Source organism: Dipodomys merriami, unplaced genomic scaffold (genome assembly GCF_024711535.1).
Source record: "Dipodomys merriami isolate MVZ:Mamm:240054 unplaced genomic scaffold, mDipMer1.0.p SCAF_11, whole genome shotgun sequence".
Lineage (NCBI taxonomy): Eukaryota > Metazoa > Chordata > Mammalia > Rodentia > Heteromyidae > Dipodomys > Dipodomys merriami.
In genome coordinates, this window is record NW_027202382.1 from 1,718,276 (window position 1) to 1,737,952 (window position 19,677).

The window sequence follows — 19,677 nt, forward strand, 5'->3', positions numbered from 1 at the left end:
GGAAGGCAGAGATTTTCTGATCCTTCACCTTTTTTTTATTTTTATTTTTTGTAATACTGGGGTTTGAATGCAGAGCCTTATACTTGCAAGGCAAGCATTATATCCTAATTCTTTTAGAAGAAAAAAATAAAGTTCTCATGAAGTATCATGGCTGGGTTGGTGTTCTGAGTCAGTCACACTCTTACCTCTGGTCAAGTGGAATATATCTTAAGTCTTATGTTTAAATTTCATGACAATAACTAAGAACACTCCTCTAGTTTCCATGTCCACTTGGAATCATTATCTGAAGACTCTTACTTTGTAGGTGAGGAATCTGCTGGCATAGAGAGGGTCAAATCCTGGCCCAAGATGACATAACCAACAATAGGTAGGATCGATACCTAGGAAACATGGTTTTTGGGATTTCTCTTTTTATTTAGGCTAACTTAAACTTGATCTGTGTCTGTTAAGACAAACACAATTATAAAGGTCTTCTACTGAATGATAATTTTGCCATTTTAAAACAAAATAAGGGGTTCTCACATATGCAATACCAAATTATAGGATATGTGTCTATTATTTTCTGGGCTGGATAAGTCTTTGTTGAGTATAATTAACATCCTATTATTGGAGAGAAAACATTTTCTGTATGCAACCATGAACATTTTTTATCTTGGAAATATTACATGTTTATTATCTAACCCTTTGTCTAGAGAGTATGCTGTAAAATATTGATTAATATAAACCTTATGTTTACCAAATGGTTCATTAGCACTTATACACCCTGGAGTCATTTCCTTTTTCTTTCTCATGGGGCTGCTACCATAACTATGTATTTTCTTCATCAATTAGACATTTTTTCATGGTCGTAATTTATAACCATATCTGAGAACTAGGATTTCAGTAGGATATGGCAGATGCAGGTGAGAGATGCAGATTCAGGGCACTCTAAATAGAATTGCCTGGTACTTTGTGTTCATTTATTATCTCAGGTTTGCTGATGTGCTGTGGCCATAGCACTTCTCTCATATATGTCTTTCATCTAAATCACCTGGTCCAGATAACATAATGTTGCTTGAATTATAAAAGATAAACAGCACTCTACAGTTAAAAGCATACTTAAAACCCATGTACAGAAAAAAAGAAGGAAAAGAGGTTTCCCAGGATGCTAGAGGTAATTTGTTTCACTGGTATAATGATCTTTGTAGTTTTCTTTTATATTCTTAGCAAAGGTTTCATAATGCTCCTTCAAAATCTCATCTTACTTAGTTCTTATATTCTTTTAGTTAGTATTCAGAGAACCTTTTAACATTTAACATTTCTTGTGTCCACTATTTTACCAAACATGATATTATATAGTGAATGAAAATTGAATAAATTAAGTCTCTGGTTGTCTTATATAATTAATATCACATCACTTTTGCCTTCAATATCACCCACATGATACATGTTTATAAATTGTTTTTAATAATCACTCCTCTTTAAAAATCAACAAATGATTTTATATATTTAATGAGAAATGCCGACACTCACTGTCAGGTCTGGTTGAGACAGATATCCCAACAGTTTGTTGAGATAAAAACTACTCTTAAACTTTTTTTTTTTGTTTTTTTTGTCAGTCGTGGGGCCTGAACTCTGGGCCTGGGCGCTGTCCCTCAGCTCTTCAGCTCAAGGCTAGCACTCTACCACTTGAGCCACAGCTCCACTTCTGGCTTTTTCTGCTTATGTGGTGCTGAGGAATCAAACCCAGGGCCTCAAGCATGTAAGGCAAGCACTCTACCACTGAGCCACCTTCCCAGCCCCAACTCCTCTTAAACTTCTAAAGCATGAAAGATTGTCTCTAGACATTTAGAAGGGTAAGCCGGAATGGCATTTGGATTTTCCTTCATTACCTTCTTTCTTCCACCTGGCTGCTTTCCCTCTGCACTCTGAGGGGTCCTGTTACTCACAGGCTCTTCTCATGTACTTTTTTCTGAAAATTTTTTCACCTAAAATAAAAACTTACATGTATTTCCTTTCACTATATAGAATGTGTCCTTCCACTGCCTTCTGGCCTTTTATGTTCTTTATGAGAAATTATCTGTCAATCTTAACGTGTTTTCTTTGTAAACAGTGAATAAATTAGTTTCTCCTTGGTTTTTAAGATTTTTGTATGTTTCTAGGCATTTATACTATCTGGAGTTCATTGCGCTCTCAAAAATTAGATTAGTGTTTTTAAGCATCTTTGGAAGTTTCCAGCCATTTTTATGCATAGTTTTTATTTAATGAAACATTGTTTTACTTGCATAGCATGATTTTACATTAGTTCTTTGAACAAATTGTAAATAGCTGCTTTTAAAACTTCTGTTAATTCCAACATGGAGCCCCACAGAGAAAGTATCTGTTGCCTATTGTCTTGTTTCTTTTGTTATTCTTTGTTCTGTTTGGTTTTTCCTGTGTAAAGGTCATATTTTACCTGGTGATCTTTTTAGTGTTCATGTTAATTTTTTGTATATCTCATTTGGGGTTGAAAATTTACATTTAGATAGTATAGTATTTCTGGATACTGATGTTCTTCCTCTTTTAGAAGTAGTTTATTGAAGCTGTTGTTGAGTAACTTGTTCATTTGTTTCATGATTTGGCTGGAGTGATTCTTTGCAGTCTATTTTCTTTACACATGTCATATCTGATGTTCTCACTTAGAATTTTTTTTAAAAAATAGTCATCCATCTATTAGTCTTACTTTCTATGTGTCACCCTCATGTCTGTCTAAACCATTTATCAGATTTCACCTGACTTGAGAAGTAGGATATGTATGTTTTTCACAGTTAGAGAATCTATAGTTAGTCAAGGTTCAACAGGTTTTAGTAGCTCAGAGGTTCCTGAAGTGCAGGGGAACCTTATTCCTACAGTACAGGAAAACCAGAAGTGTTCAGACCATGAGAAAAAAGTGAGATCTTATTTTAAGTTCAGCATCCAAGAGGTCACTCCCACATTACAGGGCTTAATGTTCAGATAGTATTTGGTCAAAGGTTGTGTTTCTATCCCCCCTGAGTCAGGAAGGCTTACATATTTTTGCTGGAATGTGTGCATGTGTATGTTAATGTGTGTATTTGAGAGAGAGAGGAGAGAGAGAGAGACTTGGGGGATTTGAGTCATTTTCACATCTTACTCAGATTACTACTAAGTAAATTAAAATGGATGTGTGTTTTAGGGCATCCCATGGGATAAGTGTAATCCCAGGAGCACTTATTGAATATCTTTCTCCTTCTGTATTAAATTTATGATTGGCCCATCTCTGCAAGTTTTGATAATACATTTTTCATGAACCTGCCATCTTTCACATGACTTATATTCCTACCAAATCTCTATTGTTTTTGACAGTGCCCTTGGGCATGATCTTCTTCCCCACTCTTCCAAATATATTCACAGTCCTCAAGCAGCAGTGTGAGCCTGCCTCTTAAGCAAAATGAAGGATAGAACTTCGTGTGTCACTGAGCCAGAGTTTGGGATATAATTTGTTTTTCCCAATAACAACCCTGTAGTATAAGTTGTTTTAGAGAAGAAGAGATGGCGGCACTGATGTTTGTTGCCTGAATTTCACAGTTTGGAATCTCTCCATTTGGGTGAGCTGGAGTTGGAGTGATCATGGCTTCAGTATGCTGAGCCTTTATTTTTGGGCAGAGGTCTTCTCAACAGTACCTACAAAAGTTGTTTCTGCTACAAATAGTTGAGGATGTTCACATTGAGAAAGATTTGTGGCCTGCCCATACTCTGAAGTCCTATATGAGGTGCTGGAAGAGTAGAAGCACCAGTGTTCTTACCCTGAGGGCATAGAATTAGTGGGGAATGGGGTATAAGAACAAGTCAGAGCTACAGTGCTACGACCAGTCCTAGTCTTAGCAAAGCTTGCATTTTCTGTAAGAAAACTTCTCCATTTGCTGTTTTCCCTGAGAAAAAAATTCTCCAGATACTCTAAATGTTCTTGTTTCATATTGTAAAAGATTTTTTTCTATATATTATGTGAGTTTTCTATAGGCAGTTTGCTGATCTAAAACAGCTCCCTTCTTGTCCTATTTTTTAGTGCTTTTCTATAAATGTAGTGACATTTGGCTGATCCTTTCTCATCATTTTTAATCTGCCTCAGGTTGTGCCTTCCTATGACTTGTGTTCCCTCTCTTTAATACTATGAGTACTCAATAAATGTGGATAGATAGAATGAATGTGGATAGATAGAAAAAATGGGTGCATATGATATGTGGTGTCTATTTTTCTGATTGTTGTAACAAAATACCTATCACAAATAACTTACAGGAAGAAAGATGTATTTTGGCTCATGCTTTGAAAGGGTGCAGTTTGTAGTTTCTGGGACCATGTGCTAAGTCAGAACATTGTGGCCGTGGGAGTAAGTGGAAAAGGAACTATTGATCTCAGGGCAGACAGGAAATGGAGAGAGGGAATAAAGAAAGCAGCCAAGCCATGATACACACCCCAAGGATATGTCCTACTTTCTCTAAATAGGCCCTACCTCCTGCCATTCACCACTTCCAATAGTATTATGAGTCCATCAAAGGTTTAATCCATTCATTAGGCCAGAGTTCTCAAGATTTCTATTCCTTAGAAACAACATCACAAATACCCACTAAGGCATGCTTTGCTTTCAAAGGTTCCTCTCAATCCAGTCAAATGGACAACTTGCTTAACCAACACAAATCTACCCCTTGTCAACTTGGTATCCAAGCACATTGATTTAAATCATGATATCTCCACCCCTGCCCATCAAAACATCAAAATGCACTTGCTGTTGAAGTGCTACAATAGTAGATGTTTTTACTGGCACTAATTTCATATCCATACTCTCCTTGTCTGCAATTTTAAACATGCTTTTTCTGACCAAACTACATGTTTGTTTGTTTTTTTACATCTTTCCTCTTTATGCTTTGTTCTCAATTCTCACTGTGAATCTAGCTAAAAATGGAAGTAATAACCATATCACAGCTTCCATGCTGATTCTCTCTTGAAATTTCTTCTGACAAATTTTGGTCCACCACTTTTAAATCTCATGACAAGGACAAAATGTAGACAAAGTCATTGCTAGAATATAAATTGAATGACTATTAGTCCAATTGACAAGAGACTCCTATTCCCACCTGAAAATGTCCACATTTATTTTAGCATTCTGGTCTTCTGAGTTGCATGAGAATCACCCAGGAATCTCTCCTTTAGTATTCTGGGCATTTTCTTTCCTGCTTCTCCAGATTTTCATATTCCTCCCACAAATGATTTCTAAAGGCTTAAGAACCATGCTGTCAGGTTTAGTCACAACAGTAGCCTTACTGTCATTACCAACTTTCTGTGTTAGTTACTTTTTTAATTGATGTAACAATGCCTGGCATAGACACTTTAATTGAGTAAAGATTTATTTGGACCCTTGATTTCAGAGGGATGACTCCATTGTTGCTTGATCCTGTGTGCTTAGCCAGGACATTATGGTGATAGAATCGTGTGAGGGAAAAATCTACTTACCTCATAGTGTACAGGAAGTAGAGAGAGAATAAGAAATAAAGAAAGTGAGGTCAAGATGGAGACATCCCCCAGGGACCTACTTGTTCCAAGTCAGCCTTCCCTCCTACCTTTCATCACCTTCCTCCCACCTCATGGAGCATATTATGAATCTATCCTTTGGACAGAGCTCTTAAGTTGTAGTCATTTGAGGAAAGATGGTCATAGCCTCAGATATGTGTTTCAATCATCTTCTAGGCACATCTCAATCAAATCAAGTGGACAAGATTAATCATCATACTGTATTTAGTAAGTGATATGTAGATTTTTAGTCTGAAGTATTGGTTTATTGAAGATTTCCAACACTGTGAGGCTTTGTATAGATACAGTGGAAGATCTACACTTTGCTGAACTAGCCCAATCATAGGGGGCCAGAATTTTGAAAATATAATGGATGTAAAGAACTACCATCCAGCACAAATAAGAAAAGACAACCTAGTTAGTACACTGAGCAACAGTAGCAACAAAGAAATACAAGTGTGCTATGTCTAGGCAGCCTATTGAATGGGGATCATGGAAGACAAAGTAGCACAAAAAAGGCGTTCAACTAGGCAAAAATAACATGTTCCTAACAATGATGTATGGCTAGGTACCAGTGGTTCACAGCTATACTTCCAAGCTACTCAACAGGCTGAGATCAGAGGATCAAAGTCCAAGAAACTCCATCTCCAATTAATGAGCAAAATGTCAGGCTGGAGATATGGCTCAAGTGTACATCAGCCATAGGCGAAAAAGCTGAGTGAAAAATATTAAGTAAGAACATGAAGCCCAGTGTTCAAGTTCTGGTACCTTTTGTGCACACACAAACACACATACACACAAAATTTAAATTTATAACCATTGGATTTACAAAAATTTAGAAGCCTGACCAAAAAAAATTATGTGAGAGAAGATGTAGAGAAACAATAATTTTGGTAAATTGTAGGTAGTGCTATAAATTGGAAGAAGTACTTTGGAGAGTAAAGTGGCAATAACTAGATATGTTGAAGATTATATGCATGCATATGTTATGACACAGTAATTTTACTTCCAATCATATATTTAAAGGACATTCTCACTTAAGTATAGCAGAAAATACTTACAAAGGGATAATTATTGTTGAATAATTTCATAATGGTGAAAAACAACTATAATATAGACCAGTTGAGGAAATAGAGACAACAGTGTTGATATATTCTTTTTAATATGTTTTTTATTGTAAAAATACTGTACAGAGGGGTTACAGTTACATGAGCAAGGTAATGAGTACGTTTCCTATCAAGCATTGTTAACCTTCTCCTTTGTTTTTCCTCTACCATCCTTTCCCTTCCACCTACACAGTTACACTCCCCCTCCCTCTGATCCTCCCTCACTGCCTAAATTGTAAAGTTCATTTTTCAACATAGTGTCTTATACATCTAATTGTTACAATGGGTCAACCAATAGGGATACAATGGGTATCCCTATTTAAGCGTTTTGTTTTTTCCCTTCCCCTCCTCAAGCTAAAAAAGTATATATACAAGATGCAGGGCACCAACATCAAATACAGTGAAAACAGGGATTATACCATGGGGGAGGAACATACAAAGAAACAAAAAAATCACATAGTACTTATAAATACATTAGGAACAATAGCAAGAAAGAAAAAAACCACTTGTGTCCCTATCTTGGGGTTCGTTTCACTTAACATCATCTTATCTGGTCATATATAATAATTTTGACCTTTTCTGCTTGTCCCAGGCATGTACTAGTTATTTCAAATAAGGGAAACCATAGAACCTATGTTTCTTTGGGCCTGGCTTACTTTACTTAATATAATTTTTTCCAAGTCTTTCCATTTCATAACAAATGGGGCAAAGTCATTCTTTCTGATGGAGACATAGAATTCCATTGTGTATATATACCACATTTTCTTGATCCATTCATCTACTGAGGGGCATCTGGGTTGGTTCCATATCTTATCTATGGTAAATAATGGTGCAATAAACGTAGTTGTGCTGGTAGCTTTAATATGATCTTGTTTGTGATCATTTTGGTAAATGCCCAAAAGTGGAATTGCTGGGTCATAGGGGAGCTCTATATTCTTAAAGAATAACAGAGCCAGGCACAGTTTGATTTTTCCTTATGCAATATTTTTTTAAAATATTATTTTATTTTATTTGAGAACATACTGTACAGAGGGGCTACAATTACATGGGCAGGATAATGCATACATTTCTTACCAAGCATTGCAGCCTCCTCCTTTGTTTACCCTTCACCTCCCTTCCCAGCCTCCCCCCTCCCCCCACCCAATTATACCCCCCTCCCCCCCCACCGACATTGTAAAGCTGGTTTTGACATGACATTTTGTACTTCTCATTGTTGCAACAGGTCCACCTGAATCCTTAAACGACTTGTTTTTCCCCATCTCCTCCACATGTTATACTGACATCAAATATATTGAAAGCGGGGGTTACACTGTGGGGGAGGGACATACAAAGCAACAAAGAAATAATCTTATAAATGCGTTAGAAACATATGCATGAAAGAAACGAAAACATTAAAATACATATTTAAGGGTTCATTTTCCTAACATCACATTATCTGACCTTTTCTGCTTGACTCATACCTATACTAGATATTGTAAATAAGGGAAACCATGGGACCTATGCTTCTTTGGGCCTGGCTTACTTCACTTAATATAATTTTTTCCAAGCCTTTCCATTTCCTAACAAATGGGGCAATGTCATTCTTTCTGATGGAGGCATAGAATTCCATTGTGTATATATACCACATTTTCTTGATCCATTCATCTACTGAGGGGCATCTGGGTTGGTTCCATATCTTATCTATGGTAAATAATGGTGCAATAAACGTAGTTGTGCTGGTAGCTTTAATATGATCTTGTTTGTGATCATTTTGGTAAATGCCCAAAAGTGGAATTGCTGGGTCATAGGGGAGCTCTATATTCTTAAAGAATAACAGAGCCAGGCACAGTTTGATTTTTCCTTATGCAATATTTTAACTGTAAATATTTATCTGAAAGTCATGTATTTTAGATGAAAAACAGCATAGATAAGTTGAAGAATAAAAATCTAAAAAGAATAACATTGCACGGCCATTAAAATGAATAGGCTGTCTCTACATAATTATCATGTGTAAATCTTATTTGCAACAAGTTACAGAAGGGCATATATTATACTGTGCAGTTTATGTCAGGTAACAGACAGAAAAGAAATCTTTGTTATTTATGGATAATATAGCATAGGTATCAGACAACCATGGCCATAGAACCAAGTCTAACCTGTGGTCTATTTTTGAATAGCTTGTGCTAAAAACAATGTTGGCATTTTTAAAGTATAAAACAGCAAAAAGAACATATACAATCGAGTGTATCTAATGTTCAAATCCTGAAGTATTTCTCTTTGTCCCTTTAAAATGATTTGAGGATTCCTGCTGTACAGATGGTCTTCATGTGAGGGATAGGTGCCCTCAGTCTGGGCTTAATGCAGAGCTCCACCAATCCACCTCCAGTCTCTGAGCCGTGGGAGTTTTTCTCCTATAGCTTGTAACTAACGCTGTCCTGGATACAGCCTGAAAGTTAGGAAGGAACACATGTCAAGTCAGCCTTCAGCAGATGGGAACACGCTCAGCCGACTGAGAACTGTAGTTTCTTCTTCATCTAAGGCAAGATGCCAGCAGAGTTCTATGTGTTCCTTCACAGAGACTCCAGTGCCACATTTCCTAATGTGGAAATCCGCTCTAGAACACACCCTTCCTTCACAAGTTTTGCTTTTCCCCACCCCTTCCTATCTCTTCAAGATCCATTCCTCTGGTTGCTGAAATGGTGACCCTGAGACATGACTTCATATGTGTCCAAGCTCTGACTTGGAAAGCAAAACTGCCGTAAGGAAGAATGGCCAACTCAGGGGGGATAGGGCCTTTAAAAAGGTTTTGGTTATATTTTTTGTATCTTATTTCTTTATTAAAAACATCAGTTACAAAAATGGCATAATACAGTGAAAGTGGGGGTTATGCTGTGGGGAAGGGACATACAAAGCAACAAAGAAATCATCTTATAAATTTGATGTTGGTATAATTTGTGGAGGGGAAGGGAAAAATTGTTTAAATAGGGATACAGGTGGACCCATTGCAACAATGAGATGTACAGACTTTATGTTGAAAAACGAACTTTACAACTTTGGCTAGGGGACGGGGGGGGAGGGGGAAGGGGAGAGATGGGAAGGGATAGGAAGGGGAAACAAAGGAGGAGGCTACAATGCTTGATAAGAAATGTACTCATTATCTTGCCCATGTAATTGTAACCCCTCTGTACGGTATTTTCACAATCAAAGAAAAATGAAAAAATGGTATAATACTAGCTTTTAAACATGATATTGATGTTTGTATTTTCAAATAAGGTGCCAAATTACTGCATGGAACCCTTCTTTTTCCTTGAGCTTTAATTTTTCAGGAACTTGATGGTGATGGTTCTAAATCTGGTTCCTACTTAAGCATGTTCATCATGGTGTGACTAAAATTAATTGATGATAAGTTAAATAAAGGTACCTGCACCTAACTAGTGGAAGAGTTGATGCACTGTAGTAATTAAATTCAGATGGGCTTTTTGTCAATTTTTTCCTTGTATTTTGTGGTATAACTTTCCTAGTAGTTTGGTATCTAAAACTTTATGTTATAATGAAGAAATTCTCCAGAGTTTTAAATGACAGATTGGCCATGCTCTCTCTCAGAAAAAATGTAAGTGTGAATGGCAAATCATTCAAGAGAAACACATTTTACATGAAACCATAAAATGATTTATTGGTAAAATATCTCTTAGGTTAGAGAAAAATCCCATTGGAGAAGTTTATGTGCTATGTAAGGGGTAAACCAAAACTGAAAAGGAAAAAAAATTAAAAGAAAAAAGTATAATAACAACTAAAGCAAAACAAACAAAAACACATTCACTAAACTTACTTAGAGAACAGGATGTTTTTATTAGGAAATTTGGGGCTTGTGGCATGCAGGGTTTCTTCCAGCAAAAACCATATGTTCTTCTGTGAATGCCAGCCTTGCAACAGTCACGACTGTGTGGTCCTGCAACAGAAAGGAAAATACTGTGTAGCCCTTATGGTAGAAATGAACCTGTTCCCTAAAGCAGCAGCCTTCTCGGATGCTAGGCTCTCATTTGGGCAAGTTGTTTTGCCCCAAGAATATCTAGAGAAGCTTTAATTCCCAGAGTTCCATAACATTTCTTTCTGCTCTGGCCTGAATGTACACATCCTCCCAAATCATGTTGAAATTTTCATACTCTGATGGAATATTGTTTGCAGATGGGTCCTTTGGCAGTAATTAGGATTAGATATGAAGCTGAGTGTAGAATCTTTGTAAGGGATTTGACATTGTTATGAAAAGGAAGATGAGGGGGTGTTTTAGCCCATAAGAGCTTTCAGGATCTTGGCTCTGCCATCCTCTCTGTTTTCATTTTGATGGTTCTTCCCTTAATGTAAATTTCTTCTTTTCTGGCCCTTAAAGTATGTCCAAAGACTTTTGCACCCCTTTCTTACAGTGTCCTTACTGCCTGACACATAAAAGTAATTCAGGAAATACCTTTCAAGTAAATGAATAGCAAAGATTAAGAGGGAGACACAGTCTAATGTGTCAGTGGAGTAGGAGAAGTGGTATGAAACAAGCGTATAAAAAAGAGAACACATTGATGGCTTTGTCTGGTTGTTACTCTTAAATAGTAGGCCAAGTTTGACTTTTACACTGATCTCTTTTCCTGTGTTATCAGTAGTCATGCCCATTTATTAAAGACCCAGTTGGGATACTACTGTTGGGACAATGTAGCAAGACTGGCTACTAATGTAATTACTTTGATTTCTTGTGGCCACTTTTGTCCTCATGCTTTTCACCAGTGTGGGTATGTAGTGGGAAATTGAAAAAGGAAATAATACAGTGACTCTCATGGAAGATTACATCCAGGTGATTTGAGAAGAGGAATAAAGTTGGGGAAAAAGTAAACAGATGAGTTAGGTTTATTATTACTTCTTGTAATCCAGAAAATGTTCTCCAACAATTTTTAGCAATATATGCAATTATGGAAAGCAAGTTAAAAATTTTAAGTGTTTTTATGCATTAGGTTTGCCAGTGATTATAGGCAACCAAATATACCCTTCCTGGGTATCAGTTTTATTGGGTGCAAATGTGGAACCTGGTTTTTAGTTCTAGCAGGAGTCCAGATACATATTAGACATTAATCTGAGCACCATTGTTTTTGTTCCCTTTAGTGGTTTAACCTAAAGATGATTAGTTATCTCCTTTTTGACAGAATGGTATTTGCACCAAAATAACTTTAGTCTAGAAGAAAAAATAGCATGTAACATTTTCTCTTCAAATTCTTTGCATAGTCTTTTTTCATCATTTTCCTAATTAAGGCCTACCCTTTCTGCTATAAATAGTTCTGCATCAGGCAGAACTTGTATCAGGTAGGGCCCTTCAGAATCTGCTCCTGCTGAAAACCTGATTTGTCTATAAGCTTTTCATCTGATTAGATGAGTCAGATGAAACCTGCCCACATTATCACGGATGATCTTTAAGTTCTGCAGATTTGTGTTATCAACAATATATGTAAAATATCTTCACATCAATGCCTTGATATTGTTGGATTGATTAACTGGGTCTTGTTGCCCAATGATGTGAAATGTAAAACTATCACAGAAATAGGAATCAATTTTTTAGTTGTTAGATGTTCTAGAACTCTCCAGACCCTATAGCCTGACCTTTTTTGTACAGATGATAAACAGGTTTGAGTAAATCTTACAGGGTATTTTTTTAAAAACGGTTAGTAATGAAAGGGGTTCACAGCGAGTTTTTCGTATTTAAAAGCCATCTTGGCCCATACCTTTTCATGTCCATCAGGTCATGAGCATTAGATTCTAGACCATTTATTAACCCAATCTAAAATCTCAGATTAAAAATTCAGCCTATTTTTTTTTCTTCATAAGCTTTGATTTTTTTTAATTCCAAAAAATTTATGACTGACATTTCAAGAGAACTAAGATAAAAACCTACAAGGTGATGTCATTCCTGCCTCAAGTCAGTCTATTTTTAGCAGACACGATGGGACATTTTAACTTCACTGGCTTATTACAGTAGACTGAAAAAGAATAAAATTCTTGTTAAGGCCAGAAGGGGAAATGTTATGGAAATGCCACCCTTCCCAGCCAAGCTGCCCTCTTAAATTACCCTTTATTTCATGAAGATTATTTGAGGGAGTTAGAGCTCTTTTAATCTGAATATCATACATACTTGACAGCTTTATCTACAAGACAAAAACAATATACCTTGAAAATGAGACTATAGGTGATAACAATAGAGTATCAAACTGAGATCCAAACACTTGCATGAAACCTGAAAAATAAATTTTACTACCTTCCTTTGAAAAGTATCTGTAATTTATTTCATGGTCTGTGGAAAGTTTTCACTTGCAGGAAATGGGGATTTGAAGGTTTATCGTTTATTTTTTCACTTGGACTAATATGTCTTTTTTCTTTTAAACTATGGATGCTTAACAAATTTCCATGTCATCCTCACGCAGGGGCCATGCTAATCTTCTCAGTATCACATCAATTCTATTACATGTGCTGTAGGAAAGAGCACAGGTTATTCCTTTTAAACCCAACAAACCAAGTCAGGGACAATGGAAGCACTATATAATTAGAATTGTTTGCTTGTCCTTTATTTTCTATTTGACAAGGAGGAAGGTAGGCTGGGAATTGGAACAAGGCCAAGGATTTAGCTCATCCAAGTGAACATTTTAAAGTTTTTAGCTTTAGATATTCAATGGCAACTAGTCTTCTCTTGGTGAATTCCTTGAGGAAAAGAAAACAAAAACACTGAATTTTATCTAATAAGAACTTGTCTAAATTTTTTCAAAATACAAATTTTAATTGATACCAAGAAATAACCAAATTAGTTCTGTTCAGATAGATAAAAATGCCTGTACTCATTTTCTAAAAGAGCTTAAATTCTGGATGGAAAAAATAAATACGTATCCTTTGAAATCTGTTTGGAAAACATCATGGCATTTAAGCAATCCAATTTTTAATGACAGCAGAGACAAACTAATGTGAAATTCCCATCCCAGCAAGTGAGTCCACTTCCTTTCACACATGTGAATACCATCTGGAAAACCATGATCTGCATGTTTTTAGACCAGTACCAAGAGAGTACTGCTAGAATTTTGACTTTCCTCTTTTCATGTGAATATGTGTCCTGGAATCAAATATAGTCTTAAAATTTTTTGGTTCCGGTGTAAGTAACAATAAAAGCATTTCCAAGGCAAGTCACAGCAGGCTTTTTTTTTCTGTGCTCAGAGGTGATAATTCCTCTAAGTACCATACTGGGTTATGGGACAGCTTCCTCTGGGGATAATTACTTCTCTCTGAGATGATTGTTGTACCTTAAGTAAGATTGCTCTTTAATAATCTAGTTAAATTATATTGAGATTTTCTTACTTTGTAAATGTGAAAATAAGTCAAAATTTCATCTTTCATGTAAGTTGCTTAATAAGATTTCATAATATTTTGGTAGAAGTTATGACTGATAGATCATTTTACCTGGGTTTAAACCTTACCTCTGCAAGAAACACACAATACTATTTTTAGTCATGATTGCTGACAATTTCTGAAGTTCTCTTGCACGGAGGATCACAGTTTGAAGCCAGACCAGGCAGAGTCCGTGAGACTCTTATCTCCAATTAACCACTCAAAAACCAGAAGTAACAGTGTAGCTCAAGTGATAGAATGCTAGCCTTTTGCAAAAAAGCTCAGAGGCAGTGCCTAGACCCTAGTACTGGCACAAAAGAAAACAAAACACAACAAAAAACAAAATACATGATACTGTATTTAGAGTAGAGATCAACCTTCACAAAAGAGATATAGAGTCATTGCTAACTCACAGTTAAGCATTGTCCTTTAATTTATGTGCCATTATTTTACTCTTAAAATAATCCATTGACATAAAAAATTTTCTCCCTTCTCTGCAATTCCTATGTTAGCTACTAAGATGGCAGACATTTTCAAACAATAATCGGGAACATGCAATATGATTTTTGCCTTTTTATCATACAGTTCTGTTGAGCAAAAGTCCTTGATAATTTTACTCATTCAGTGGTTTTTATTCTGTGTTTTCCAACATTTAGTAGTACTTAGAGTGCAAAAGAGGCTGGGCATGGTGGCTCATGTGTGTAATCCTTCTGGAGACGAGGAGGATTGAAGTTAAAAGCCAGCCCAGACAAAAAGCAAAACTTTCATTTTAGTGAAAATGGGTGGTGTAAAGTAGGAGACTGGTAGTCCACAGTGGCTCAGGAACAAAAACGCAAGACTCTGCTTGAAAAATAACTAAAGCCCAAAAGGGTAGGGTTCTAGATCAAGTGGTAGAATGACTGTCCATCAAGTGTGAAGCCCTAAGTTCAAATCTCAGGACTACCAATAAAGAAGAGTGCACAAGGAAGTCTGATCATTTCCAGCTAAGCGGAGACGCCATTGATGGAGACTAATTTTCTCTATGTAAGCAAATAAGAAAAATGCCTAAAGGAACCAGCAGCAAGACACAGTTTCAGTAAATGACCACTGTTACCAAGCCCAAAGGAACACTGCTCATAGTGCTTTCCAACAATGACTCACCAGCCCCCAAGTTACAGATGGAAAAAATAAAATCTGGATGGACATTTAGAACAATTTATAGTATTTGAAGAGTTGAAAAGGAAAATGTATTGTATTATAAAGCAGGGCAAAGTTCACACAGTGAATTTGCTGTGTAGAGATGGTAGACCCGCCTTGTATTGAGAGCAGTAGATACAAAACTAAGCAAAGCAAAGGAAGCTAGAGGATTTGAATTGGTAAGTGGTTGAGTGTAGGAGCAAACTTGGTCTTAAGTCAAACCTTCAGTGTTAATAACAAATTCTATGCCTCCATCAGAAAGAATGACATTGGCCCATTTGCTAGGAAAAACTTATATTAAGTGAAGTAAGCCAGGCCCAAAGAAACATAGGTCCCATGGTTTCCCTTATTTGCAATATCTAGTATATGTCTAAGTCAAGCAGAAAAGGTCAGATAAGGTGATGTTAGGAAAATGAACCCTAAAATATGTATTCAAATGTTTTTTTTTCTTTCATGCGATTGTTTCTAACACATTTATAAGATGATTTCTTTGTTGCTTTGTATGTCCCTCCCCCACAGTATAACCCCTGCTTTCACTGTATTTGATGTCAGTATAGGTATAATTTGTGGAGCGGAAGGGGAAAAACAAATTGTCTAAATAGGGATACAGGTGGACCCCTTGCAACAATGAGATGTACAAGTCATTATGTCGAAAACAAACTTTACAACTTTGGTGGGGGGGGGGGTTGCGGAGGATTGGGTGGGGAGGGGAGAGGGGAGGATGGGAAGGGATGGGAAGGGGAAACAAAGGCGGAGGCTACAATGCTTGATAAGAAATGTACTCATTATCTTGCCCATGTAATTGTAACCCCCCTGTACAGTATTTTCACAATACAAAAAGAAAATAAATAAAGATTATTTCTTTGTTGATATGCATGTCCCTCCCCCACAGTATTACCCCTGCTTTCACTGTATTTGATGTCAGTATAATTTGTGGAGGGGAAGGGAAAAACAAATCGTTTAAATAGGGATACAGGTGGACCCATTGCAACAATGAGATGTACAAGTCGTTATGTCGAAAACGAACTTTACAACTTTGGGGGGGAGGGGAGGATTGGATGGGAGCGGGGAGGGGGAGGATGGGAAGGGATGGGAAGGGGAAACAAAGGAGGAGGCTACAATGCTTTATAAGAAATGTACTCATTATCTTGCCCAGGTAATTGTAACCCCTCTGTACAGTATTTTCACAATAAAAAAAAATAACATCTTCAAGGAGATGTTTAATGAGAGATGGTGCAGTTTGCTGTTACATATTTGGTAAATGAAATGTGATGCTGAAAAGAATCAGAGTCACTGTTAGAGAACAGAGTGTCTTCTGCCTGCAGGTGACAGATAACTTGGGGGCTGATGAATCATTGTTGGAAAGCAGTGCAGCATCCCTTAGGCTAGGAACAGTGGTCATTTTTTTTTAAACTGTGTCATCCAGCTGGTTCTCTTTGACATTTTTTCTCATTTACTGTATAGAGAAAAACGAGCAGCATAACAAACCACTACTGCAGGCCCTGAATTAAAACTTTTAATCTAAAATTTGGCTCATTGTATCCTCATTATTACTATCTTGAGGATGTTGCACCTATTCCAGAGTGACGTGGTCAATTTTGTTTGCCTTACTTTGCCACCCCTTGGAGTATTGATAGCAGTATTCACGAAAGTACATTGCAGGCCTCTCTGGCTAACCCTTACTGCATACTTGGGAGCAACATAATGAAGACAAAGATAGAGAAAGGCAAGGGTTTTGGTTTAATTGAAATAAAAATGTGTGGACAATATAATGGAAGACAAGATTGGGAGTTGTATGAAAATGATCCCATTGAGGACCATTAAACTAATTTGTTAGATGATAGAGAAGAATCCATTTTGGAAGTTGTATTAAATATATAGATGATAAAAATGGACATTTGGCTAACTTTTACTGTCCTGTGGGATTCAAATAGCTTTTCCTGAAGTTCATTTAAATAGGCAGTCCATTTTCTCAGATGGCCAGCATTAAATAAAAAAAATTAAGCACCACCAGAAAATATTTGATAATGTGGAATTCAGTTTTCAGAACCATCTCATTGAAAAGTAATATCATAAAATAAATGGTAGTAGATAAGGAAAGTAAGAGTCTTCATTATTGGTCAAATGGGCTCAGGGAGATTATACTTCTGACCTTGATTCACAAAAGAAGTTTTAGTCATGTGTATTCAAAGAAAATTAACAGAGGACAAGTTGTGTATCATACTGCTAATGAATGAGTCATTTGTTTTTCAGTCCAGTGTTTAATTCAGTGCCTGACATATTTAGATTCTTTGCTACTTGGAAAAGTAGCCTTAGAAAATAATGTAGATATCATTTTTGACTAATATTACCTTCAGCCCCCAGAATATAATTAGCTTAGATTCTGATACTGGCCTAAGTAGTTGGTTGATAAAAAATTTTTCTTACCTAATTTTCTTACCCTCTCTCACTATATATATGAAATATATACACATATATAAAACATATATATGAAACACATGTATATTTATATACATATATGTGTGTATATATATATATATACCAAGGCACTGGGTTCAGTCAACTGTTTCTCAGAGGGGCTTTAAATAGCAAACTTTGTAGAGAACAAAAACTCACCTCACTTGATCTCTTTCGCACTGTTTTTCTCCCCCTACTCTCTTTTCCTTCCTCTTTTCCTTGCTACTTGCGCCCCCTTCTCACCCTTTCACTCTTTCAGTCTTTCACTCTCCCTCTCTTTCTCTTTGTTTTTCTTTTTGGTATACCTATTTTCATGCATTTGGTGGTGCATTTACTATTTATAAACTAAACAGTTAAAATAACTAATGAGTTGGCCCCATTGTGAATTCCCAAGAGTTAGTTCTAAATTAGAAATGGCCAGTATATCTCATTTGGTATAGTGAGCCAGTAACTGTGGTGCTTAAGTATTGATGCACAAAGGATGGAAGTCAAACTTACTCTTAGCTGAGCAGTATTGTGTTGAAAATTTGATATGGATTCTGTTGATTTGGAGGACATTGTTTTATTCTCTAAAAATTCAAAAACTCAATTATCCCTAGATTATCAAATATATCTGATGATATAAATGGAGTCATTTCTCAGTTATTTTGCATCCATTTGTAAATAAAATTAAACATTAATTCAGAGTTAATAAACAGTGACCCATAATGATCCCTTTTTGACCAAAACCAGTTTTAGAATATAATGAATATTTCATGGTGATAGAGACAATCATGTGGAATGGAGATGATGATTCATTTGAAGTTATGTGGCAAGTATTTATTTATTTTGTAGGAGTTCAACTAGAGTAGATCTTTGAGGTCCAGTTTAAAAATGAACCATATATTTCAGGAGTAAGACAATCAAAAGGCTGAAATATAAAATAAAACTGCCACTGAAAAAAGTGAGAGTAAAATTAGTAGGATAGAATAAAGTTTGGTGATAGGAAGAGTGTTTTATAAATAACCTTGGAATTCTACTAGAATTTAACTTAAGAGCATTTCTCATTTCTCTTTCCTGTTTCCAGTTTGGTAAATATCCTTTAATGTGCAAAGAACCTAACTGCTGGGCCAGATCACAATCAGTACAGGCTTTCAACTAGGTAACATTGTTTCCAGACTAAGTCTGAACATGTGATGATTGCTTAATAGTGGATAATCTGCATCACGAAGGGCATAGGTGATGTGAGAAGGTTGATATCAAGGACCAAGAGTTAATGCAATAAAGCCCCGTCTCCAGATAATTGCATCTAAATCTATTGGAACATCAGGCAGAGACAGGCAGCACCATGGACAGCTCTCTAAAGCTGTGACTGGTGTGACGGGAAAGGCTGGGGATGGGCATAGGAAAATTGCGTTTAGGTCCTGGTTCCACCTCTTCCTATGTAATAGTTTCTCATGGACTGGTGGTTTAACTTATGCAGCCCCAAGATTTCTTAGTTCTCAGGGAATTCATATGAAATGATGAATTACAGGGAAAGTATGTGTCAGTGATGCAAATTTATTCATATTGTTTTTATTAACCTTTCAGTTTGAATCATTGACCTTTTCTTAACATTAGAGTGCAGTTTTTTCAAAATATGAAATGAAAATTGAATAAACTGATGGAAGAAACCAGAATGTATTGATGAGAGGTGGGAACTAGAATTTGGCGCATATTTTGTGAGTTAATGTACAAGTTCGTGTGTGTGTGTGTGTGTGTGTGTGTGTGTGTGTGTGTGTGTGTGTGTGTGTGTGTAGGCAGGGGAGGTAACTAGCATTTTGAACTCAGGTCCTCATACTTGCTACATTGGTATTCTACCACTTGAGCTATGTTTTCGGCTGTGTGTTCTGCTGATTAAAGATAGATTTCCACTTCCCACCTGGGTAAGAATTGCCTATTTTAGGTTTCATTGTTAGAATCAGATGCCAGCTTGCTGGTTCCAGCTTGCCTCTGTGAAAATTGATTCTCAAAGATTTTTCTGTTAGCTCGACTGGAA

At 36.5% G+C, this 19,677-nt stretch overlaps 1 protein-coding gene and 1 non-coding gene across 3 annotated transcripts in view; one reads left to right on the plus strand and one right to left on the minus strand.

The window, feature by feature from the left end:
- The window catches only part of Sh3gl2 (SH3 domain containing GRB2 like 2, endophilin A1), a 193,874-nt gene that overhangs the window by 124,356 nt on the left and 49,841 nt on the right, over positions 1-19,677 (plus strand). The window lies entirely within an intron of this gene.
- Positions 13,034-13,140, minus strand: LOC138822403 (U6 spliceosomal RNA). Its single transcript, XR_011370437.1, has one exon. It is a non-coding gene; the product is annotated as a U6 spliceosomal RNA (small nuclear RNA).